The sequence below is a fragment of the Capra hircus genome, chromosome 10, assembly GCF_001704415.2.
Source record: "Capra hircus breed San Clemente chromosome 10, ASM170441v1, whole genome shotgun sequence".
Classification (NCBI taxonomy): Eukaryota; Metazoa; Chordata; class Mammalia; order Artiodactyla; family Bovidae; genus Capra; species Capra hircus.
The window spans coordinates 12,500,476-12,526,059 of NC_030817.1; the positions used below are offsets into that span (position 1 = coordinate 12,500,476).

The 25,584-nt window shown below is 39.9% G+C and overlaps 1 protein-coding gene across 12 annotated transcripts in view; it reads right to left on the reverse strand.

Annotated features, from left to right (window-relative positions):
- NRXN3 (neurexin 3) overlaps positions 1-25,584 on the reverse strand; it is a 1,815,686-nt gene that overhangs the window by 514,680 nt on the left and 1,275,422 nt on the right. The gene's annotated exons all lie outside the window — the stretch shown is intronic.

Below are 25,584 nucleotides of genomic sequence, written 5' to 3' on the forward strand. Positions count from 1 at the left end.
AACAACCCAGTGTATTATACTTACTCATATAATTATAGGGTGATTAAAAATAAATTCTTGCAAACATACTGACTTAATAAATACTACATAATATCCCTCAAAGTTGTCATTGTCTGAAATATAATCATTACCTTGATTCGAAGCTTTATTTTAGTGGCATTCCAGTATTTTGTAGAAGGGTCAGTTGCTTATAAACTTTACTTGTATTATTTTATTTAATCATCCTAACAATCCTATGAAGTTGCACTGTGATTAGCCTCACTTTATAGGTAAGAAAGTGGACTCAGTAAGATTAAATAATTTGCTAAAGATTATATTTTGTTTCAGTGAGAATTTAAACCCAAGGGTGTCAGGCTGTGAGATCTATTAGAAACAAAAAAAAAACCTCTGAGATCCTAAATATCTTCACAATTACAAACTGTAGCCAGGGTAAAAATGTCTGTAGTATAACCTAAAACAGCTGGCCCCTACCTTTTTTGCACCAGGGATTGGTTTCGTGGAAGACAATTTTCCTATGGACTGTGGGTTGTGGGTTGGGGGATAGTTGTGGGATGATTCAAGGGCATTACATTTATTGTGTACTTTATTTCTAATCTAATGCCACTACTGCTCTGACAGGGGAGACTGGTATGTGGCCCAGAGGTTGGGGACTCCTGGTCTAAAAGAGGTACCATCACATTGAAATGCAAGGACCGAACTCTAGCTTAACACACCAGCAAGGTGCAAATATCTTTCCATCTTTGCTGGGGTAACATGGCTGACTAGGTATGGGTAGTTCCTCATTCTTAAACCAAATTCAGCTTCTTTTCTTGCTGTATTTTCTCATTCAAAAGGATAGAGCTAAATCTTCTATCCAAAGGCATCAGGGAGTTGAACTTCACTCTGTACATGATCAAGAAAACTCGTCCTCAAGCTTCAGTAAATGTGAAGAGTGTCCTCCTCCATGACCCCACTTCACCTTAGGCAGCACTCAGGACAGCAAGATACATAATGTAGTGTGGGTTTTGTTCAAATACCCGCCTGCTCTTCCCATTTTTCCCTCCCTCAACTCCAACACCCACACAGTGGACTGAAAGCTTCTGGGCAGATCATTAATCTTTTTCTGTTTTAACATTCCTTTTGACTACCTCTTAATAAAATACGTTAAGTGGCTATATGAACTGAACCCAGTGGAAACAAGAGGTGGGGGAGGATAAGTGCCTAGCAATCCCTAGTTTGCAAAAATCTCAAAGAAGCATTTGCCAGAATCATTGCTTCAGGTAAAAGACATCAAGCTTGATTTTGGAGCTGAGAGGATGGCCAACATAATGAAGTTAAAAAAATAAAAAAAAACTGGCCCAATTTGAACAGCAATGATGATAAATTCTCAAGTGCCAATTTAGAACTATTACATTATAAAGCAAAGGGAGGGGGATACTCCTACTGAAGTATCATAATATTAATGAAAAGTCTGGGAAGATATGAATACTAAGAGGAAGCAAATCTATAAAAAGTTAAATTTATCTAGATGGGATGCACTGGGTTTAAAAAAAAGCATGCATTTGAAGCAGCTTCATTCTGAGATGATAAGCATGGAGTGTGTTCAGGCAGTAGCTGAGGGGTGACTGGTTGAAGTACTCCTGTTTTTCTATGGTTTATTACTCAGATGGTCCCTGCATGAACTTTTTGAAATCATGCTCAAACCAGAATCAAAGAGCTGTGTGTTTTGGGCACTTGCACTGCTGAACAATACAGACACGTTTGCATTTTTGGCTACAGAGCAAATAAAAAGAAAAGATACAGCATTTCTTGGAATTTACAAGCTGTGGGGAAAAAAAAGTTGCCAATTTTGTTTCTTACATGAAAAGGAATGAATGAAAGGCTTTTTGGAGACAAATATTGAGCTCGCCTCCTCGGGACTCATGATGGATTCACAGTACAATTACTTCTTTTGTTCAAGAGAGAGAAGGCTGAGTGGGTTCTGAAAATTTGAATGTCCATTTCATCAAAAAGAAGACAGATAAAAATGGGAGGCTTAATGTTCAGAGTAAATGAAAGGCATGAGAGGGTTGGATACCAAGCAAACATAGGTTAACTTTTGTGGTGCCCGTCTATATTATATATAGTTTAATATATTGTATATTACATATGTTCCTTACGTCCTGTGTAGGTTCACACTGGCATGTCTATGCTGTCTAGCCTGCTGAGGTCCCAGTTAGAAGTGAGTGGCTGGGAATGGGTGTTACTTACAGTAGAAATGAAAATATAAAAGACTAGTACCAAAATCTATAGAACTTACTTAGTTCAAATTTATCAAAAATTTTCCAGAAATACCCAATACCATCACCACCCACCTAATCTCATTCCTTTACACATACATACCTCTCACTCCCTCCTCCCTTGTCTCCCTAGGAGTGATATACTAGAATGAGCCCTGTTTGGGGAGTTCAAATTCTGACTTTACTATTTTCTTATATGTAGGGAATAGGAAAAGTCAGTTACAAAGTTAGAATCTCAATTCCTCACTTGTAAAGCAGAAGTATTGATGCTGATTTTATTTTTATTTTTTTAAGGTAGCTCAGACGGTAAAGAATCCACCTGCAATGCAGGAGATCCGGGTTTCGATCCCTGGGTCAGGAAGATCCCCTGGAAAAGGAAATGGCAACCCACTCCAGTATTCTTGCCTGGAGAATCCCATGGACAGAGGAGATTGGAGGGCTACGGTTCATAGGGTCACAAAGAATCGGACATAACTCAAGCAACTAAGCATGCCCACAAGACACATATATGATGTTAAAATATTCAACAGTATAAAACCATATGCAGGGAAAAACAAGTTTACCCCTACCTCTGTCTTCCCAGGCAGTTTCATTGTATCTTTTTACAGAAGCAATAACACCTGCCTTTACCTCATATATCCTTTCAAAGACATTCTATATATGATAATAATAGTAGGCAACACTTCGTTAGGATGTGCTATGTACCGAGACATTCTGTGTGGTTCTCTCATTTAATTCTCATAATAATTCAGTGAAATAACTTTGATTATCCTAGTTTGCAGAGGAGGAAACTGAGACAGAGAAGTCACACTTTAAAACGTAGCGAAGCCAAGATTATAATCCATTAATCTTGCCTGAACACTGTTGAATAAATACTAGACATCTGTTTCAGAATACAAAAGCTTATTAATACATATTAAGAAGATAATTTAGAGGGTTTCCAAAGGATAAGATTTGAGACTATAAACTGTTTGATACATGGGAGTGAAATGTAAACCCCAAATCATTATGGAGAGCTTACCAGTTGCCAATTTCTGATCTAATTCTTTTATAATTTTCTTAACATCTCATGTAATGAAACATTATTCACTGATGGCATTATAGGCTATAATAAGATCCTGGAAGATTATTTTACACCTGTTATTTTGTAACTATTTGTTGATCTAGATGTTGTGGAATTATCTTACAAAAACTAACAGGACAAAAATTGGGGGCACTTAAATAAAGAATTTCTTTTTGACTTAGGATGATGAATTACGCATAGATTCCAGGGTTAAAAGAAGGGGAAAAAAAATCCCATTTTTCAGGGGTACTGACAGGGCAACCAGGTTCCTTCTTCAGAGAAAAAGAAGCTAAAAGGCAAAGTCTGTGAGGCGGTGGAGTCGACATTCTACAGATGAAGGGCAAAGGCTTGGAAGTGCCAGTCATTTTGATGACAATAGAATTTAAGAACTTTTGGAGATCATAGAGTTCAGCGTTTCACTAAGACTTTCAAAGAGCACTGGCCTTTTGAGATACTATATCCCAAAGACATTTCATGTTCAAGTAAGCTTACACAATACCACGTATCGCCCAGTTTGGAAATAGAGAGAACACATTATCATACTAAGAATCCTTGCAGGTGTCATTGTAAGAAACAAATAAACAGGGATCATTTCGCTTTTTTTATCCAGAACTTTTTCAAACTGATTCCAATAAGAAACATCTTTTTTTTGAAATACCTCCATCTAACAGAGTCTTGGAGGACACTTTGGAAACACTGATGTCGTTCAGAATCTAGAACTGGCACCTCCATACACACAGGGGCCCCTCATCCTGACTTCTGCTGTGTCCAACATGGTATGCCCCCTCCACTCCACCCTCCCCACCTGAAGGGCAAATAGCCTAAAGAAGCTGCCATGACAAATATCACATGATCACATATTAGGCCGGACTTCCCTTGTGGCTCAGCTGGGAAAGAATTGCCTCCTATGTGGGAGATCTGGGTTCAATCCCTAGGTAGGGAAGATCCCCTGGAGAAAGGAAAGGCAACCCACTCCAGTATTCTGGCCTGGAGAATTCCATGGACTGTATAGCCCATTGGATCACAAAGAGTTGGACACAACTGAGCGACTTTCACTTTGACTTTCACCTGACTTCTAACCAGTGCAATAGTATTTCCCCTCAGGATGCCCTTCTGAAGAGTTCAGCCTAGTCTTTGTTGGAAAACACTGTGAACACATTCTGGAGTGCTTAGAAGGTCCTACTTCAACATCCATTTAGAATCCCCTGATGGGAATATCATTTTTCTTTTTAGCTCTGCAGAATTCCCACTTATATATCTGCCTTATTCCCAGGAAATTCACTTTGCAGATATCATGTTTCCACTTGCCCAGTAAGAAAAATAATCAGATGTGGATAAGAGGGGAAAGCCAGGATTAAAAGAACAAAAGAGGTTTTTATTGGCAGAAACTAGAAACCCTGTTTTATGAAAAGGAGATATAGAATGAAGTGGGGGTTGGAGGTGGGGAAGTGACTGGGCAGTCAATTAAACTCTCCCCAGTTTGCTTCATCACATGAGTCTCTTGTTACCACGAGTGCTGAATCTCTCCCATTTGATGATGGGATAAAAATGGTTACGGTCAGAGCTGACAGTGACATTTTAAAGAATGACAGTCCTCTACCATGAAGCTATAGTCCTGCCATCACAAACTTTGAAATGCTGTCAGAGGCCTTCCAACACCACGGGAGAGGCCTTTAAGATGCAGGCCAGGTTGTCCACTCGCAGAAAATAGGCAGAACCAGCCCCATGCACCTGCCACGTTACTGAGGAAGCAGCTGTCATCCAGGCCCAGGCAGGACCCCAGGAGTCCAGACCTTACAAAAGCGTTCAGCCTCGAAATCCCACCTGCCGCAAAGATGTTTCTCACTGCACCTTAGCTCAAGCCTCACACTGTTGTCCATCCTAGCTTCTACCACTTCATTCAACACTATCACACGATGATCACCTTATGCCTTAGGATTCACCAAAATCTTTCTAGATTTTGAAGTGCACTCAGCTCAGAAATGATTTTAAGAAAAATTGCTCTCAAATAGGTTAAGATTTTTTTGTCTTGAAACACTTTATAGCTTTTAGGAAAAATCTGAAAGAAGTAGGTCCATTTTACTAGGAGGCCTGCAGTTGAATAGACAGTAGCCGAATATAGAGTAAATGGGGAGGGGAAAAAAAAGGCATCTATAACCTACAAAAAACTAAATAGAAAAGTAATATACACTCTGAATTACTTCACTGGTCCTTGCAATCAAGTCCAAAACGAAAGAACACAAATAGCAAAGCAGGAGCCTGAAAGGTAATTTAAGCTTGGCCTCTCAGGGTTAGTTAGTTCGTTATTCGTTTGTTTACTCTTTCATTTGGTTGGTATTTCATGATGTCTATGGGCTCACACAGCGTTAGGCTCCAATAGTCAAGAGATGCAAACCTTAACATTATTCATTCATTCAACAATATAAATAAATAATAATTGTTAAATGCTTACTACATATATTAACCTGTGCTAGATCCTGAAAATACAGATAAATCAGATATGGCCCCCACGTTGCTAAATTCCAGTTTAAAGAAGAAACTGATGCTAGAGTTGGACTATAAAGAAAGCTGAGCACCAAAGAACTGATGCTTTTGAACCTGTGGTGTTGAGTAGACTCTTGAGAGTCCCTTGGACAACAAGGAGATCTAATTAGTCCATCCTAAAGGAAATCAGTCCTGAATATTCATTGGAAGGACTGATGCTGAAGTTGAAACTCCAATACCTTGGGCCACCTGATGCGAAGAACTGACCCACTGGAAAAGATCCTGATGCTGGGAAAGATTGAAGGTGGGAGGAGAAGGGGACAATAGAGGATGAGATGGCTGGATGGCATCATCGACTTGATGGACATGAGCTTGAGTAAGCTCTGGGAGTTGGTGATGGACAGGGAGACGTGGCGTGCTGCAGTCCATGCGGTCGTAGAGTCAGACATGACTGAGCGACTGAAACGAACTAATGTGTAAATATAAAATGACAGGAGACCATAATAACAGAGCTCTATATAAAGTGCTATTGGAACACTTCTCTGTACTTCCAGCCCTTTTGTCTGCACTATTTTCATTTCTAAAACTTACATTTTCTTCTGTGTATCCAGGGATGATGCACTGACATCTGAACAAGGAAGCCAATGACAGATGCCCCTTTGCTGATGCTCAGTTCTAATCAGGCACCCAGCAGGACGGATCAGACGGTGGTCATCCCCAGGGAATGGTCTGGGATGTGATCAGACCTCAGGGTCTCTCATCTTGCACCTTAGCCAGCATCAGGGTGAATGTGAGCAGACAGAAAATTGTGTGTCCAGTATGCCAGAGTCATCAACATTTTCTCAGAAGAACCTTTGCTCGCCACTCGCTGTTTTGGGTGAACCAAGGGAAAAATAAGATCTTTTCACATCAAATGAAAGAAACTGGTGAGGAAGGCACAGAAGATAACCACACAAGAGGGTCATCTGCTTTGGTCTGAGCAACAGAAAGCACAATTGTATATTAGAAGACATATGTAGCCTAAATGCATGCCAAGTGTTTAACTGCTTCTGATCATTACTGGGCTTTGTATGTAAGTGTTCCAAATAACTCCTACCACTCACCCAGTCAAGGACATCTTTTGAGAGGATAATTAACAGGTCATCCTATCAACGCCACATTTCAAACTGTATAGCTAACATCACAGACTAAACCCTTTCTTCATGACTTCCCACTTCTGGTGACTCATCTTTGCTTCACAGAATCCATTCTCTCATCCATTCATTAATTTAACCAGATACTTATCAAACACCAATATGAAACCACAGAGTGACGACTGTACTACTGCAACATATTTCTTTTGATACACAAACCTGAACAATGAACATCTCACAATCAAAGCCACTCCATACCCCCTGCCTCATCCGTCCCTCAAACTGAAAAAGACAAATTATCACAGCATGTCTACTGGCATTTCAGAAGTTTTAGCAGCTCCAGTCATTATTACCAGGATTGTATTTTCTCAAATTTATTCCTCACGTAATTGCATGTATAATGAAAGCCTAAACTGACGGTTCCTGCACGCGTGCTCAGTCGTGTCTGACTCTTTGTGACCCCATGGACTGTAGCTGGCCAGGCTCCTCTGTCCATGGGATTCTCCAAGCAAGAATACTGGAGTAGGTTGCAGTTTCCTCCTCCAGGGGATCTTCCCAACCCAGGGATGGAACCTGCAGCTCCTGTGTCTCCGGCATTGGCAGGTGGGTTCTTAACCACTCCTCTACCTGCGAAGCCTAAGCTGAAGGTAGTCTATGAAAACGTTTTGATGAGAATCTCCAGCATGAGAGTATTAAGCTGGGAATCTCAAAGTAGTACATAAAGCTTCATTTTCTTCCCACGTTCTTATCGCTCCTCAAATAAATGGCATGTTTCTGGAAGCCAGGGATACCATGTGAACCTTCCATACTATTTCTGACAATGTTTATCATTGTGTTGGGCACAAAGTAAATGCCTAATAAACACTTGTCAGTCAGTGGATAGAATGTTCCAGTTATTTTTCACTAGGCAATTTTATATCATAAAAAGAAACTTGATGGCTCAGGATGGAGATTTAAAGTACCTAGAACTAAAAGGTAGAGCCTGAATAGCTCTAATCTATAATACAAGACAAATACTCCCAGGATTGCAAGGCATCGAGATCTTTGCTTGCTGGCTCTATATCTGGACTGGCAACAGTGCACTCAGAATGAAACACTTCAGATCCATTCATCCACCTATATTCATAATATTCATAGATATAGCAAATAGGAAATATAGCAGAAGTTTGAGAGTGTCTAGATGTTAAAAAAAAAGATGCATTTTATCTAATGCATAGGCCATAGTAACCAGATTCTTAAAACAGGGTCTGATATTTTAAGTGCAGTAGTTTTAAAAGCAGAATTAAAAAGGAGCCTGCCTTTGTACTGATGTCCCTAGATTACAACCCCGTCAGTGATAACATCTACCTCAGGAACAAGTTTCCCTTCAAAAGGAGCTCTTTGAATTCATGTAATGAGTTGAGAGCTTGCTTCCCATTTCTTTCCCTCCTGTGCTTCTTAAGAGAATCATAGATGCAGTCAGCTTCATAGGCAATTAACTGGAGGTTGAGGATCTGAAGGGAGGAATAGACTAGATATTTCCATGTGAATGAATCCAATTGTACCAATGAAATATTCTTTCTTTGATATTAATGTGATATAGACTGGGAAGGCAAAGGGTCAAAAAGGAAGTTACAATTTGTAGAGAAATTGTTTTAGGAAAGACATATACATTTATTTTTAAAATAATCCGTCTTTTGCATACATTTCTACATTTTGATTACACATTTTCCTTCATTTAATTGATTGAAGCAATTACTTAATTGGGTATTAGAAGCACTTCTAAGAAGGCCGTTTTCTCATCAGATCACATATTAACCAACATGTATGGATTTTTTAAAAAAATTCCTTTTACTTTCTACATATTGATGAGAAATAATGGCATACAAACCATTTATTAAACTGAATTTTATGCCTCAGGAAGAAGATTGCTGAGGGACTTGAATTTAGTGGTAATGTGGGGCAGTGTGAAAGCTAATCCAATCTTAATATTTAGGCAGTATTTCTCTCCAGGGCAAGCTATTCATCTGGAGAACAACACAGTCACCCTAAAGAGAACGAGGAGCTGGGAGGCACTGATTCCACGCCCATTGATGTGTATCAAGCGCATGTCCCACTGCGGAAATAGACACATCTTCCTCAGGAGGCACTTGGCTTTTTAACTCTTAGATCTCAAGCAAGAAACCAAGGACACTCATAAAACATGAGGACAGCATCAGATGGGTGCCAAAGGGTCTAGACTTGTGATTCCCATCCTTCTTTTCTGTGCCCTTTCACTGAGGAGTCAAGACAGTGTGCTCACACAAAGACCATTTCCCCTGGAATGTTTCTATTAATATTTTAAAAAAAGAGAGAGGGGCGGGGGAAGGAGAGTTCTGTGTTTAAGGGAACAGAAAAAAAAAAAAAAAAAAAACTTTGAAAGTACTGGATAGTAGCAAGAACACTGAAGGCTAAAACGATAGGTTTTAATCTCCTTTCCTCTTGATTAGCTGAGTGCAGCCAAACGCTTTAACTCTCTGGACCACCATCTCCTTGAAGGTAAAATGAGCTGTGTAGGTATCTGACAACACTGCTTTCATTATATATCCCAGTGCCTAGCACTAATAACCACTCAATAAATACTTGAAAAATGAATGATCCGGATCTTTGGGAGGCTTCTAAGATTTTTATAAAACACCTTGAATACTACAAATACGGCATTATGAAACTATTTCTAGCACAATTTTAACAAGAAAAGTCATCTTTTCATAGCGTGGCATTGCTTTCGATTGAAATCAAACTTATTCAAATGCTTTCTGAGCTAAGTTAGTCTGTAGACCTATAGCTTGCTGACTTAATCGGCTATGAATAGGTAGAATGATAGATTAAATGATAAATAAACCATGAAGAAAATTTTCCTGTTATCAAATTTCTGAAACATGATGTGTTTTATTCTACAGATTCCAAGAAACTCTAGTCCTCAATAGGCTGAGAGAGATGAATCAATTTGAAAAAAAAAAAAAATCTAGAGATAAGCTCATAGGACCACTGATGTATTCATTACCTTTACTTTGCTAGAACCCAGTACTACCAAAAATACATCTTAGAGAATAAACACTGCTTTTCGAGTATATCCTAGCAGGAGCAATATAAAAATAATTTGGGACCAACCGTGTAATTATGTGCATTTATTCCAAGCTTCCATTACCAGAGATAACAAGATGAATAGTAAAATGTGAACTTTAACAATCTTGTAATTATAACTACTGGACCATACACTATTGAAAGAACTGTGCAAAATCCAAATGCAAAAAATCGACTTGATACATAAACAGAAATGAAACAGTAAAATAATCAAGTGATGAAGAAGAAGTGGAGAAAGCTAAATCTCTTTCCGGCACCTCTTACTGTCATGCTTTCATTTCTTTAGCAAATAGTGTATATTTTATCATTTTGCCATACTTTTTACAATTACATATTGTTCAGTAGCTATAACCAGCTCAGTCAAATATTCTGGGATTGCCTTTCAGCTTTTCATTGCCCCCCCCTCCCTTTTTCCCTTCTAGAACATAATTGGAATTGATAGAGTGTTTTCCAGAAGCCTTTTGTGTAATGAGGGCAATAATATACACTCCACTGGTATTTCTTGAACTATAAGAATTTACATCTTTGCTTCGAAGATGCGAGTCTTGGCAATAACAACTATATTTAGGACAGTCTAGGTATTTCTCTGTATGAGAATGAACACACTGATTCAGAATTCAATAAGAGCAGCTCATTCATCAGTAAATGGTTTGAGATTTGCTGAATGCAATTTGGGGTGCTGATGAGAGGTATCAGATTCATAGAATTAGACAAGGAAGTTAGTTTACTCATTCAAACGAGAGAAAACTCAAGGTCTCATTTTATGTTTCTCAGGGGTAGTATCTTAATGGATATCACAAAGAGATTTTTTTTCAGAACTAGGTCACAGTTAACACTCAATTTTATCTGCTGATAAGGAGCAGTGATATGCATGATTTAAAAATGGTTTTAAAAAAAAGCAGGCTATGTTTTATTTGAAATTCATATATAGAGTTTCTTAGTGGGGGGAATGGAGGAGAAAAATGGAGATTTCAAGATGTTTATTTTCCTAATAATATTTTATTTCAGTTCAGTTCAGTTCAGTCGCTCAGTCGTGTCTGACTCTTTGCAACCCCATGAATCGCAGCATGCCAGGCCTCCCTGTCCATCATCAACTCCCGGAGTTCACTCAGACTCATGTGCATCGAGTCGGTGATGCCATCCAGCTTTCATCCTCTGTCATCCCCTTCTTCTCCTGCCCCCAATCCCTCCCAGCATCAGAGTCTTTTCCAGTGAGTCAACTCTTCACATGAGGTGGCCAAAGTACTGGAGTTTCAGCTTTAGCATCAGTCCTTCCAATGAACACCCAGGACTGATCTCCTTTAGAATTGACTGGTTAGATCTCCTTGCAGTCCAAGGGACTCTCAAGAGTCTTCTCCAACACTACAGTTCATTTATGCTTATATTAAAGTCATTCACATACTCAAGTGCACCTTTGTTAACAAAAAGCATACATAGACGATAGCATAGAATTTAAAAATATCATACTTAGTCCTCTAGAGAAGGAAACAGCTACCTACTCCAGTATTCTTGCCTTGAGAGTTCCATGGACAGAGAAGCCTGGCAGGAGGTCGCAAAGAGTCGGACATGACTGAGTGACTTTCACTTTCACGTTCATGATCAATAAAATGAACAATCAGGAGATAAGTATATTCACTCTTTTAACAAAGAGTCGGTGGCAGAAAAAGGTCCAAAGCATATGTAAGCTCCATCTCTATGTGGTTTTAATTTGCCTACACTTTTCCTTTGAGAGATTACTGTGAGATATAATAAATTAAGAAGATACATGCATCTCCTTGGGGAAAAAGCTCTTGCAAGATAGAATCTGACCTTGGAAATTATTTTCATTCTATCAGAGAGAAAAGACAAAATGACAAAGAAAGGTATTATAGAGAGGGATAAGCTGGTGAGGAGAAAATTGTAAGAGAGACCTTGCATATAAAAATTTATAATTCAAATCAATCTTTCAGAAATCTTTAAAGGGCTTTCAGAATGCGTTTTTGAAATATAAAGGCTCCCACTTCAATACAGTGTTTCAGTCTCAAGCATTTCATTTTTTTCCCTTTACAACTGATGAGCTGGTGCACTCTCTCTGTATATGTATCCTAAGTACGTATATGTAGGCTTGATTAAATGTACATATGGAGATACAAATGCACTGTAAACACTGCTAAATTGGTCATGTATATTAGCATATGAATTGCTCTGCAAAAGAGTAAAACTAAAAGTCAGTTTAAAAGACATTTAATGATTTATTCTAAAGTCATTTTAGTTGGCTTTTATTTATTTTATTCTAAAGGGCTTCAGTTATAAACATTTCATTCAAAGTTAAATGGCTGCTGTGTCTTTTAAATGAAAGTGCACATATACCTCTGATAAACATAAGTCTGTCATGCGCGCATGCTTGCGTATTTTTCCCAAAAATGAATGGGCCATGTCGTTACTATGATAGCACATACACTCTTCCCCATATAATGAACACTTCCACTGCTTTCTAATGATCCATGCTGATCACTGACAGATCTTACGACATCCAGAGTGAATGCACAGTGCCAGTGAGGTGAGATGGTCTATTTTGCGACTTTGACCCATTAAATATCAAACCTGATAGAATCACATCTGTGGATTTCCCTCCAGATTAAATACAGGAAAGACTTAAATCCCATTCTTTTACTGTCTCTCAAAAAAAAAAAAAAAAAAAACACGACAAAACATTTATTTGGATTAGATCAGATATAAGTTTGATCTGATGGTTGCTTCAATTAGTGATAGGTACTAACTATTTCTGTATACATATCCATTCCTACAGGACTTCCCTGATGGCTCAGAGGGTAAAGGGTCTGTCTGCAGTGCAGGAGACCCGGGTTTGATCCCTGGGTCGGGAAGATCCCGTGGAGAAAAAAATGGCAATCCACTCCAGTACTCTTGCCTGGAAAATCCCATGGATGGAGGAGCCTGGTAGGCTACAGTCCATGGGGTCACAAAGAGTCAGACATGACTGAGTGACTTCACTTTATCCATTCCTACAGACCCACCTAAAAAAAACAAGTCCTATGTCTTCCAGAAGGGAGGTGGAGAAATCACATGAACTGTCACTGTGGGCTTTCATTCTTTACTTTTAAATGCATGTTATATTTAAGCAATTGATTCCTTATAAACATCTGACTCCATGGCTGCTCAGCACTGGAGCAGCAGCTGTGAGGTGCTGGAGTGACTTTGAGGGGATCCCCCATGTACAAGGGCAGTGGAGAAGCCCCAGCTTCTCCAGATGGTAGGAGGGGCGAAATCATGTTTAGAATCCAACCCCATACCTGCCAGAGATGGTCACAGGGCTCAAACATACCTTGTGCGCACCAGGACCCAGAGACCCCACAGAGACTGAGACAGAACTGTGTTTGAGGGTCTCCTGCAGAGGTGCGGGTCAGCAATGGCCTGCTGCAGGGCAGGGGCTCTGGGTGCGGCAGACTTGGGTATGGCATAAGCCCTCTGGGAGGAGGTAACCAATAACCCCACCATAGAGCCGCCAGAACTTACACAGGACTGGAAAACAGAATCTTGGAGGGCACAAACAGAACCCTGTGCACAACAGAACCAGAAGAAAGGAGCAGTGACCCCACAAGAGACTGGCCCAGACTTGCTGTGAGTGTCCAGGAGTCTCCAGTGGAGGCGTGGGTCAGTGGTGGCCTGCTGGAGGGCTGGGGGCACTGAGGAGCAGTGCATCATGGGACCTTCTGGAGGGCTGGGGGCACTGAGGAGCAGTGCATCATGGGACCTTCTGGAGGGCTGGGGGCACTGAGGAGCAGTGCATCATGGGACCTTCTGAAGGAGGTGGCCATTATCTCCATTACCTCCACCATAGTTTGGCCTCAGGTCAAACAACAGGGAGGGAATACAGCCCCAACCATCAATAGAAAATTGGATTAAAGATTTACTGAGCATGGCCCTGCCCATCAGAAGAAGACCCAATTTCCCGCCAGTCAGTCTCTCCCATCAGGAAGCTTCCATAAGCCTTTTATCCTTCTCCATCAGAGGACAGACAGACTGAAAATCACAGTCACAGAAAAGTGACCAACGTGATCACGTGGACCACAGCCCAGGGAAACTATGAGCCATGCCATGTGGGGTCAACCCAGACAGAGGGGTCACGGTGGAAAGTTCTGACAAAACGTGGTCCATTGGAGAAGGGAATGGAAAACCACTTCAGTATTCTTGCCTTGAGAACCCCATGAACAGTATGAAAATGCAAAACGGTAGGACACTGAAAGATGAACTCCCCAGGCTGGTGACTGTCCAATATGCTACTGGAGATCAGTGGAGAAGTAACTCCAGAAAGAATGAAGAGATGGAGCCAAAGCAACAACAACACCCAGTTGCGGATGTGTGGTGATGGAAGTTAAGTCCAGTGCTTTAAAGAGCAATATTCCATAGTAACCTGGAATGTTAGGTCCATGAATCAAGGTAAATTGGAAGTGGTCAAACAGGAGATGGCAAGAGTGAACATCGACATTTTAGGAATCAGAGAATTTAACTCAGCTGACCATTATATCTACTACTATGGGCAAGAATCCCATAGAAGAAATGGAGTAGCCATCATAGTCAACAAAAGAGTCTGAAATGCAGTACTTGGATGCAACCTGAAAAATGACACAATGATCTCTATTCGTTTCCAAGCAAACCATTCAATATCACAGTAATCCAAGTCTATGCCCCAACCAGTAATGCTGAAGAAGCTGAAGTTGAATGGTTCTATGAAGACCTACAAGACCTTCTAGAATTAACATCCCCAAAAGATGTCCTTTTCATTATAGGGGACTGGAATGCAAAAGTAGAAAGTCAAGAAACACCTGGAGTAACAGGCAAATTTGGCCTTGGAGGACAGAAGGAAGCAGGGCAAAGGCGAACAGAGTTCTGCCGAGAGAACACACTGGTCACAGCAAACACCCTCTTCCAACAACACAAAAGCACACTCTACACATGGACACCAGCAGATGGTCAATATAGAAATCAGATTGATTATATTCTTTGCAGCCAAAGATGGAGAAGCTCTATATAGTCAGCAAAAGACAAGACTGGGAGCTGACTGTGGCTCAGATCATGAACTCCTTATTGAAAAATTCACATTTAAAATGAAGATAGTAGGAAGAACCACTAGACATTTCAGGTATGACCTGAATCAAATCTCTTATGATTATACAGTGGAAATCACATATAGCTTCAAGGGATTAGATCTGATAGACAGAGTGCCTGATGAACTATGGATGGATGTTCGTGACATTGTACAGGAGACAGGGATCAAGACCATCCCCAAGAAAAAGAAATGCAAAAAGGGAAAATGGCTCTTTGAGGAGGCCTTACAAATAGCTCTGAGAAGAGAAGTAAATGGCAAAGGAGAAAAGGAAAGATATAAGCATCTGAATGCAGAGTTCCAAAGAATAGCAAAGAGAGATAAGAAAGCCTTCCTCAGTGATAGGTGCAAATAGAGGAAAACAATAGAATGGGAAAGACTAGAGATCTCTTCAAGAAAATTAGAGATACCAAGGGAACATGTCATGCAAAGATGGGCTTGATAAAGGACAGAAATAGTATGGACTTAACAGAAGCAGAAGATATTAAGAAGAGGTGGCAAGAATACACAGAAGAACTGTACACAAAAGATCTTCATGACCCAGATAATCACGATGGTGTGATCACTCACCTAGAGCCAGACATCCTGGAATGTGAAGTCAAGTGGGCCTTAGGAAGCATCACTATGAACAAAGCTAGTGGAGGTGATGGAATTCCAGTTGAGCAATTTCAAATTATGAAAGATGATGCTGTGAAAGTGCTGCACTCAATATGCCAGCAAATTTAGAAAACTCAGCAGTGACCACAGGACTGGAAAAGGGCAGTTTTCATTCCAATCCTTAAGAAAGGCAATGCCAAAGAATGCTCAAACTACTGCACAATTGCACTCATCTCATACGCTAGCAATGTAATGCTCAAAATTTTCCAAGTCAGGCTTCAACAGTACGTGAACTATGAATTTCCAGATGTTGAAGCTAGATTTAGAAAAGGCAGAGGAACAAGAGATCAAATTACCAACATCTGTTGGATCATCAAAAAAGCAAGAGCCTTCCAGGAAAACATCTACTTCTGCTATTGACTACACCAAAGTTTTTAACTGTGTGGATCACAACAAACTGTGGCAAATTCTGAAAGAGATGGGAATACCAGACCACCTGACGTGCTTCTTGAGAAATCTGTATGCAGGTCAAGAAGCAACAGTTAGAACTGGACATGGAACAACAGACTGGTTCCAAATAGGGAAAGGAGTACATCAAGGCTGTGTATTGTCACCCAGCTTATTTAACTTCTATGCAGAGTATGTTATGAGAAATGCTGGACTAGATGAAGCACAAGCCAGAATCAAGACTGCTGGGAGAAATATCAATAACCTCAGATATGCAGATGACACCACATTTATGGCAGAAAGCAAACAAAAACTAAAGAGCCTCTTGAAGAAAAGAAACAGGAGAGTGCAAAATTTGGCTTAAAACTCAACATTCAGAAAACTAAGATCATGGCATCTGGTCCTATCAGTTCATTTCAAATAGATGGGGAAACAATGGAAACAGTGACAAACTTTATTTTGGGGGGTTCCAAAATCACTGCAGATGGTGACTGAAACCATGACATTAAAAGACGCTTGCTCCTTGGAAGATAAGTTATGACCAACCTAGACAGCATATTATAAAGCAGAGGCATTACTTTGCCAAGAAACGTTCATCAAGTCAAAGTTATGGTTTTTCCAGTAGTCGTGTATGGATGTGAGAGTTGGACTATAAAGAAAGCTGAGCGCCGGAGAATTGATGCTTTTGAACTGTGGTGTTGGAGAACTCTTGAGAGTCCTTTGGACAGCAAGGAGATACAATCAGTCCATCCTGAAGGAGATCAGTCCTGAATATTCACTGGAAGGACTGATGTTGAAATTAAAACTACAATACTTTGGCCACCTGATGCGAAGAGCTGATTCATTTTAAAAGACCCTGATGCTGGGAAAAACTGAAGGCAGGAAGAGAAGGGAACGACAGAGGATGAAATGGTTGGATGGCATCACCGACACAATGGACATTAGTTTGAGTAAGCTCCAGGAGTTGGTGATGGACAGGGAAGCCTAGTGTGCTGCGGTCCACAAGGCTGCAGTCAGACACGACTGAGCGACTGACCTGAACTGAACTGAAACATCTGACTAAAAAGCAGGGGAAAAGACGCAGACAATGTTAGCTCCGTAAGTGGATGGATGATGTAGCCACAATTGTGCATTCTGGGAACTAATAGTGAAGTACACCTGATCCACCATATTCTTTTCCTACGGCTTGATGATAATCTGGAGCAGTTAGAGAAACACGTATTTAATGTTGCCATTTCCCACATGATGTGAGAGAAATAACACTACGCCTCATTGGCTGAAACAGTCTCTACTACACATACACCTTTGGGGAAGTTCTCAGAATGTCAGGTTTTTGGTATAAAATAAAGCAACACCTAGTTTGCAGGATTGATCACAATGCAAGTAAAACATCTGGTGTAGGGCTTAGAGCATATTAGGCTTTCAATAAAATTAGTTGTTCTTATTATAAATAACTTACACCTGTCCGTGAATGTATTTAATTCATTTCCTGGGAATAGACTTTTGACTAGAAAGAGGGAAAACATTTGTAAGGAAAGGGTTCACTGGAGATTCTAAGGGAAGTTAAAAGGCAGCCTCAAGCACTAATCCAAAGTGGTGAAAACCAGATTTTGCAATCAAACAACCCAGCATAACTTCCTGGACTAGTTATTTTACCTACATCTCAGTTTCTTCTCGTATCAAACAGTGATTATAACAGTCATCTCATTTTAAAGGACTATAGGCAATAATGATTATATTGAGTTACCAGTAGTAACAGTAAATTGGAGCAAGGTTTCCTCATCAATTAATAGGGAAAGAAGTCAGGACAAGTTTAAGGGAAGCCAGCAAAGACAGATTTCTCTTACTCCACACTGTTTGTCTTGTCTGTGTGATTAATACAGAGTTTACATAATTTAACTTAATTTGCATAATTAACCAAACAGTGCAGGAAGGTCAACAGTACCAAAAAACTTTCTGGATGTAAACCAACACAACAGCTCATATGGAAAGTGTGCTGAAAGCTAAGTGCATGTGGGCTGGGCACAGCCAACCATTAGCTGCCTGTGAGTCAGCAATGCAGCATCAGTATTTCATAACTGACAGTTACTGGCACACATTAACAGCCATGCTCTCTGGCTTGCAGATGACTCATGTTCTGGCTGAAGCGCTTTTGTCTGGCTCAAGCCTCTACATTTTTCAAAAGCCTGAAAAATTAAACTGGACACAGAGACTACTAAGCAAACTTATTAAAGTGAGAGGATCATAAATAATTGGAAAAGAGAAAAATGGTGGGCAACCTCTATGAACTGACGACGACCTCATGTTAAAAGAGAGAGAAGGCAATGGCACCCCACTCCAGCACTCTTGCCTGGAAAATCCCATGGACGGAGGATGCTGGTGGGCTGCAGTCCATGGGGTCGCTAGAGTCGGACATGACTGAGCGACTGCACTTTCACTTTTCACTTTCATGCATTGGAGAAGGAAATGGCAACCCACTCCAGTGTTCTTGCCTGGAGAATCCCAGGGACGGGGGAGCCTGGTGGGCTGCCGTCTCTGGGGTCGCACAGAGTCGGACATGACTGAAGTGACTTAGCAGCAGCAGCAGCAGCAGCAGCATGTTAAAAGGATGCTGGCTCCACTGCTAATGCTACCATGAGCCTCAAAAGAATAAATGAGGCCAAGCTGTTACACAACTTAAGACATATATAAGGGAAAAAATCTAGTATAGTCACAGGTTTAAACCTTGTATAATTTAGAATAGAGGTTGAAGGGGAGCATGGAGATGACCTCTCAAAGCTCTATTATTCTATATAAAATCCTTTTAACCCAACCTTGTGACGTTTTACACTAATATAATAGTATATTATAGTAACACACTAACATAATAGCATATTCCATTAATCTTGACCATCCAAGTGCAAAAATCTGAAAGAACACAGAAATTAAGTGAGTTGACAAAGACAAATATTGAGTTATTGATTTAGTGACCAAGCCAGAAACTGAACTTTCATATCTTAACCAAGGAATATCTTCATCCACTGGCTTCCCTTGACAATCTGCAAAAAGAATCCTACTCCAACTCCAGTTAAATATCCTTACAAGCTTTTTATTCCCCTTTTCACTGATACTGTTTCTCAGTATCTCACTCTCATTTCACCCACTGGGTCAAGAAAACTTGGCCTTTCATGAATGTGTTTCAAGAGATTCTTCTTTTTCAAGTACAGAATTCCAGGTGACACTCAAAGATTTGTAACCACCTCATGGATGTTTTATGGACTTTGCCAAGGTTTTCAAAATATTGAAGTCACTGCCAATCATCTTTCCTACAAAGCTATGCAGTTAGTAACTGTCAACCTTCTTAATACAGACACAAAACACAATGGGCTGAAGGATCTATCAGATGCTCTAACTCTAAAGCTGCTATCTTTTCCCCTATAAACCAAATTCTTTCTAATTGGTCCTTTCCTCCAGGTTTGTTCTATGTTATCCAACTTGCTTATACCCTCAGCCTATTTCTGCACGAGTACAGCAACACACTACCTCGTTATTACTACAGCTCTTTTGAAACACCATTTTTTAAATGACTTTCTTTGTGGATCTTTTTGCTTCTTTACCTCTTTATTACTTGCTATTCCAACTCCATATTATCCAACACTGGCATTTATTTTTCAAATATTTTGGTCTGAGGATGATTGTCCAAAAATAAATCTGTTGGCAGAAAATTTGACTGAGTTGGGTAGTCTTTGATATAATTAGTTTTCTTTAATTCTGGAAACAAAATCCATAAAAATTTAATCTGAACGAATTCATGAACGGGTGATGTGGATTAAATGAAATGAATAGCCAGAATGTTCACACAATAACATTTGTTTTAAATCAAGGATTGCTTCTCAGCCTTTTGGCTGAGATCGCAGATGGTAAAGCATCTGTCTACGGTGTGGGAGACTCGGGTTCGATCCCTGGGTTGGGAAGATTCCTTGGAGAAGGAAATGGCAATCCACTCCAGTACTATTGCCTGGAAAAATCCCATGGACAGAGGAGCCTGGTAGGCTACAGCCCATGGGGTCGCAAACAGTCGGACACGACTGAGCGACTTCATGTTCACATTTACCTGTCTCCAACCCAAACTCTCATGGGGACTGATAACTAGGAGGGAAATTAAAAATTCTGGGCTGCTTTCATTTTCCTTTATGTTCATATCTTCTGATAGAGATGCAAATGGGCAGGGAATTGTTAAAAACACAGCTCAGAAGACAGCTCTGGTGGAGAGTCCACAGATTAACTGATTACCCAGTTCTATATCAATCAAGAATTGCAATGATGCTACGCAGAGTATTGACTTAGTAGGAGCCAAGATTACTGAACTCAGAGAGGCATGCTTGATCAAAATAATAGCACTTACAAGAAGAAATTAGAGTCTTTTTAAGGAAAAATTAGGAAGCCAAGTTTTCTTTTTAATATACTGTGCTTATTAAAACATAATTCATATATATTTATGGCCTCAACACCTAACACTAACTCTGGAGAAGAGTAGGTGCTGAATAAATGGTTGTTAAATTCATCTAAATTCATTTAAGGGACGAAGGAGCCATGGACCCATAAATCAGTCTGTTCCAATTCTCTTAATTTCTTATAATCAACTCTAGTATGGAGTCAGTCAATTCCTAACATGGGATAATTAAAAGCAGAACATGTCCCCTTATTCTGGTCCCTACAGAAACCCCACTACTAACCTGTCCCTTTATTGCCAACATCTCTATCTTCTTAAGCACAAGACTAGAGCTAATAATGTTCCAAATGATGATGGAAATTTGGGGGAGCCCTGACTTTTTTTTCACTATAGCATATCCAACAGAGGTGTCTGTGCTGTGCTAAGTCGCTTTAGCTGTGTCCAGCTCTTTGCGGCCCTATGGACTGTAGCCTGCCAGGCTACAGAATTCTCCATGCAAGAATCCTGGAGTGGGTTGCCATACCCTCCTCCAGGGGATCTTTCCAACCCAGGGATTGAATCCAGGTCTCCTATAGCTCTTGCACTGCAAGCAGATTCTTTACTGCTGAGCCATAGCCAACAGAGGTGTCAGGAACTTCAGAGTCAACCTGAGAACTTGCTCCAGAACATAGAGCTGCAAATATTAGAAGAAGCGGGAGTCCCCTTCTTGATTTCCCTTCCTATAGTGGGATGTAAGCCATTAAATGTAGCATCAAGCTGAGCTTTCTCAGATCTTGGGCCTGCCACTTGCTAGTTAAATGATCTTGGTGAGATTATTACATTTATCCAATTCCTAGTTTCTTCATCTGTAAATGAGGAATATAGCCTATATGCCAGATTATGTATAAGGAATAAATAAAACAAGTGTACAAATTAAGTTCTTGGAATCATGCCTAACATGAATTAAGTACACAATCAACATCAGCTCTTATTCTTTCCTCCTTCCCCAGATTTTCCATCCCCCAGTGTGATAAAACAGAATAGGGGAGTAAACCAGGAACTGGGAAATCTGAGCTCTTGATCTAGGTCCTGGGTAAGTTTTCTACAATATCTTCCTTCTCTTCCATGTGTAAATAAATAGACAGACAAACAGATACAATTTTAAGAAATTAGGAGTTAATACAACGTAAGGGATAAGAACATGCTCCATAGGCTTAAACCCACAGTGCATTCAAGCCCTCCAACTATCCAACAGAGTGCCTTTTCAGCGGCCGCCCATGGCTTGTGAGCAGATGAAATGTGGCAAGAAGCCTGAGTTTCAAGTGTTACCTGAAATTCATTATTTGGAATTTAAGTTTACAAAACTGATCCTAGATATAAGCTGTCGAAAAGCTGTTTCTTTTAACGTTTTTAATGTTGCTACCTGCAAATTTAAAACTTAAACATGTGGCTCTCATCAAATCTCTACTGGAATGCCTGCCAGCAGACAGATGCACGTATTCATCCCCGACGCTGTCCTTGTACTGGGTTCACGCCTTCTTCTCTGAACTGAGAATAACGCTGTCAAAAACCCTAGTTCTTTGGACTTCTTGGTGGAATTATATATTGTAATAAATGATGAATGAAAAGCAAAAAAAGATGATGTAAATGATGTAATATTTGCATAATGCAATGTAATAATATGTAATGAGAGGAGATGTCAATAATTAGTGACTTGGAAAGGAAAGAAGGCAAAGAAAGAGGAGAGGGGTCTAAATAAGACATAAAAACACAGCTAGTATGTTATCAGTGCTCTGATTCTCAACCTGAGAATCCCAGGAATAAACTCCACTGGGCTTGATCACGGTGCCCTGTGTCTTTCACACTTAGTCTGAAGGGCCTGAAGAGAAGGACCTTGTCTAATTTATTCTGAATCATTTTTGTAAGACCTAACAGCAGTACACTAAAACAATTTTTATCCTGATAATTAGAAAAGGGATCTAGTTTTACTCTCTTTCATGGAAATATGAATTTTAACATAAAATATGTGTACAAAATTTGGAGGCACCTTGAAGAAAAACTTCATATAAATTCAAGTTATAAATGCTTTTTTGGCCAAAACAGAATATCTAGTCAAGATATTTTAGTAGATAAAACTCTTGTATGGCAAGAAAGCAAGAAGCAGATACGAAGAAGATAAACAAAACTTGTCCTCTTTAATGACTCAGCAGATAAATATGTTTGGGAGTAAGGAGTAAAAAAATGAAACATCAGCATCTTTGAACAGCAAGCCCTTCTCTGCGTGTACTTTCCCATTAGCTGGACCAAGTAGAAATGCTGTACTTTTCCTTACTCCCTGTGCTCCGTTCCTCATCTGCAGCGGTTTCACTGCCAGAAACGAATTCACCAAAGAAAGCACCAAGAAATCAGTGTCCTGTTCTACAGAACTCATGGTTTCCTACTGGCCCGTTCAACCACAATCACGGGAAAGAAGCCACAAATTGAACCCCACCCACTAAAATGCAATATTCCAATCTTTGCCTTTCATATTATAATTATTTAGCTAACATGTTAGGAAGAGAAACCCAAAGAGTATCTGACAGATAGGAAGTAGGCTGTTTTAGACTTTACTTGAATAAAATGTCTAATATTGAAGGTCAATGAAAGAGACAATCACTTCCTAGGAACTGTGATAATAAGAGTGCTGGGGTTTGAAAATTTTGAATGGTAGTTAGGGGCACCTGTATTCAACCATGAAGGGAAAGGGACTCAACTAATTTACCTAATCAAGTTGTATTTTCAGTAGCAAAAGGACTTCTAATGAACACTTCCATGTAGTCCTGGAAGGAGAAACAAATTTAAAATACCTTCATTCTAATCAAATGTTCAACTTGCAATACAAATGTATATAAAAGAGATACGTTTTTGAAAACTCTCTTTGCACTTACTTTCTCTGAATATTTCATTTTTAAATGTCATTGAAAATAGACTACCATTACATATTTGCAAAGAGACTATTATCTTCCCTCTATTTAGTTTCATATAAACTTGTTGCATTTTATTTCCTAAACTTCTGTGATTGATTTCATGCTTTCATATCCTTGTATTTTAAAATCCTCCCTTATAAAGATCAAAACATAAAATTATTTGCCCTTAAGTTGTGATTGAGTTAAACTAATTTCCAGGCACATGGGAAATACTCTATGCCTGGAATCGAATTAAGAAAAAAAAAACTTTCAGGAATATTCATAAGTAATCACATTTTTTATGCAGGGTGGACATCAGGTTTCTACTTCTAACCCCTCTCAGAACCTAGTAGTGCATATATGGTAAGTTGCTTCAGTCATGTCTGACTCTTTGAGACCCCACAGACCGTAGCCCACCAGGCTCCTCTGTCCATGGGATTTTCCCAGCAAGAATACTGGAGTGGGTTGCCATGCCCACCTCCAGGGGATCTTCCAGATCCAGGGATCGAACCAGCGTCTCTTATGTCTCTTGCATTGACAGATGGGTTCTTTACCACTGGTGCCACCTGGGAAGCCCAATTACCACCAGTTTTCCAATGGTGTGACCACAAGCAGCGAAACCAATCAAGGACAGAAAGGAAAATGCTTTGGGCACTTTAGAGTTTTAGGCAGAATTATGGCAAACAGAAAAAAAGAGCAAGAAATTCAGAGGAATATAGTGGATTGAAGCTATAAATGATAGAGTGTGGTGGGAAAATGAGAAGAAATGAGAAGAGGAAGAAAGAATGATTGCCACAGAGGTGCAGCCACAGCAAGAATTCCGAGACACCCGTCACTGGGTCCACACACACCTCCTGCTGACGCTGCTCTGCAGTGTTACACTCCAAGCCCTCATTACTCTCTTCATCTGCTAAAGAGTAAGTGTCAAAATGATAGATGCGAGCTCACCGTATCAACATTTCCTTATAGCCATGAAGCCCATTATCAACCAAGATAAAGCTGTGCCAGGATACAGTTCTTATCAGAAGACGGGCAAGGAGGAGTTCAAAATGGTGTTAGATTTATCAGAATTTCATTGTCGCAAGCTCCCTAAAGCAATTGAAAAGCACTGATAGTCTATGCAGGAGCTGGAATCCAAATATCATTCTTCCAATCTATTTGGATTTTTCTCTTGTTTAAGGAGCAGGAGGAGGAAATGTAGATACCACTTAAGACAGTGGCTAATGAGAAGAAGCTCTTTTAAGCGTTCTGAGCAGTTGCTGAGTGCGTGGCTGTTATTTTGGTTGGACCACTGCCCTGACAAGGGAGCATAATACTAATTATAGATATCAGACTGGAAGGGGAATGATGAGGGATAATATGTAGAGACATGTTAATGTTGGGATCAATTGAACTGGGACATAGCTTCTGACAGATATTTCAATCTAAACGAATCAGACTGCTTCAGGAAATACCAAAAAAGACTACTGTAAAATACGATAAAAAAAATTACCCATTTTCTGTTTGCTGCTGCTAAGTTGCTTCAGTCGTGTCCCACTCTGTGCGACCCCATAGATGGCAGCCCACCAGGCTTCCCCATCCCTGGGATTCTCCAGGCAAGAACACTGGAGGGGGTTGCCATTTCCTTCTCCAGTGTGTGGAAGTGAAAAGTGAAAGTGAAGTTGCTCAGTCGTGTTCGACTCGTAGCAACCCCATGGGCTGCAGCCTACCAGGCTCCTCCATCCATGGGATTTTTTAGGCAAGAGTACTGCAGTGGCTTGCCATTGCTTTTAGGGGCAGTTATTTAGCAAACTTTTGTACATACTGTCTATGTCTAATCAATTTTTTTCCTCCAAATTTTAGTATTCAGAGTATGTATATTTATTGTTCCCCAATCTTTGAATACTTTCTTTATAAGTCATTAGTATGGTTGGCAGTCAAATAACAATGACAATTGTATGTGGTTACGGAGATCAACCAGGACGGTTTTAAATAGGTTAAGATGGAGGAGGGATGAATGACCTCAAACAGAAATATATAGACTATTAAAATTATGTATTT